Here is a 1490-nt window from a genome sequence, read left to right as displayed (position 1 = left end):
TGGATCCCTACCTCTACCCAGAATTCTTCACTGTACTCATTGCCAACCCTCACCTTACTGACAGTGTCTCTGTACATGGCTCGCACAGCTCTCACTAACCATTCTTCTATCCCTAGTTTCCTCATTGACCACCAGATAAGGGATCGGGGGACTCTGTCAAAGGCTTTCTCCATGTCAATGAAAGCCAGTTACAGAGGTTTATCCTTGGCTAGGTATTTCTCCTGCAGCTGTCTTACCAGAAATATAGCATCAGTGGTGCTTTTCCCTGGCACGAACTCAAACTGCATTTCATCTAAACTGACTCGCTCCCTAATTAGTTGGACCCTCTCCTTGACTTTCATTACCTGATCTAACAACTTGATACCACTGTAATTAATTGTATCTAAAGCGTCACCTTTACCTTTGTAACAGTTGACTATGGTGCTGCTACACCAGTCATTGGGTATGACTCGTTTGTATATCACCTGGTTAACAATACGGGTGACTTGGCTATAGCCAACACTGCCAGATATTTTGAGCATCTCTGTAGTGATTCCTGATGGGCCAGGGGCCTTCCCTGTCTTCATACTCTTAATTGCTTTATCTACTATGGTACTGTCAACTCGGATAGCTGGTCCCTCTGTTGGGTCAACATTCGGCAAACTCTCTTTCTCCCATTCATTCTCTTTATTGAGCAATCTTTCATAGTGGCGTCTCCAAACCTCTTTCTTTGCAGCCACGTGTAGTGCAAGCGTACCATCATCCATGTGAACACATTTCTTTCCCACGACATCACGATTCTCTCTCACACACTGTCTTGCAACGCGAAATACCTCAAGTCTTTGGTCCTAATACCTCAAACAGAAAAGGTGTTTCTCTGTATGTCCTGTCATGCATGCCCAGTGATACACATTAACCGGTTATAGTGTTTTCTAGACCAGAATACATGTTTATGTGCATGCTCGAAGACAAAATTACCATGAACGCTATTTGAAATTTTTACTTTGTGTACCAATCTTACAATCTATTCATACAATTTGATTTGCTTTTGTGATATAAGACATCTAGAAATATTTATTGCATAATGTTCAGTCTATGTTGAATATTACGAATATACAAAAAAACACACATTTTCAAATTTCAGCCCGACCCAATTTAAAATTTTGAATTTGTTTACCTTAAAGAGATCGTAGCGAATTGTTGAACATATGCAAATTGAAATTAAATATAGACAAACACATTAAAGTGAAAAGAATTTGCGTTTTATTTGTGTTTGCCTTAAATAATAATTAAATGTAAATTAAATATAGATGATTTTATGAGAAACAAATATTAATATGTTTAATAATTACTGTTATAAAATTTAAGGGGCTCCAGTTCCCCCTCCCCCAATTTTAAATTGTGAACTTTTTCATCCATTTATTTGTCTGCCTATTTATCCCCATCCGTTTATTCCTATCTATCTATCTATCTATCTATCTATCTCTCTCTCTCTCTCTCTCTCTCTCTCT

The sequence above is a fragment of the Octopus bimaculoides genome, chromosome 3 (assembly GCF_001194135.2).
Source record: "Octopus bimaculoides isolate UCB-OBI-ISO-001 chromosome 3, ASM119413v2, whole genome shotgun sequence".
Taxonomy (NCBI): Eukaryota; Metazoa; Mollusca; class Cephalopoda; order Octopoda; family Octopodidae; genus Octopus; species Octopus bimaculoides.
The sequence above is the reverse complement of the archived record's forward strand: the minus strand, read 5'-3'. Positions refer to the sequence as shown.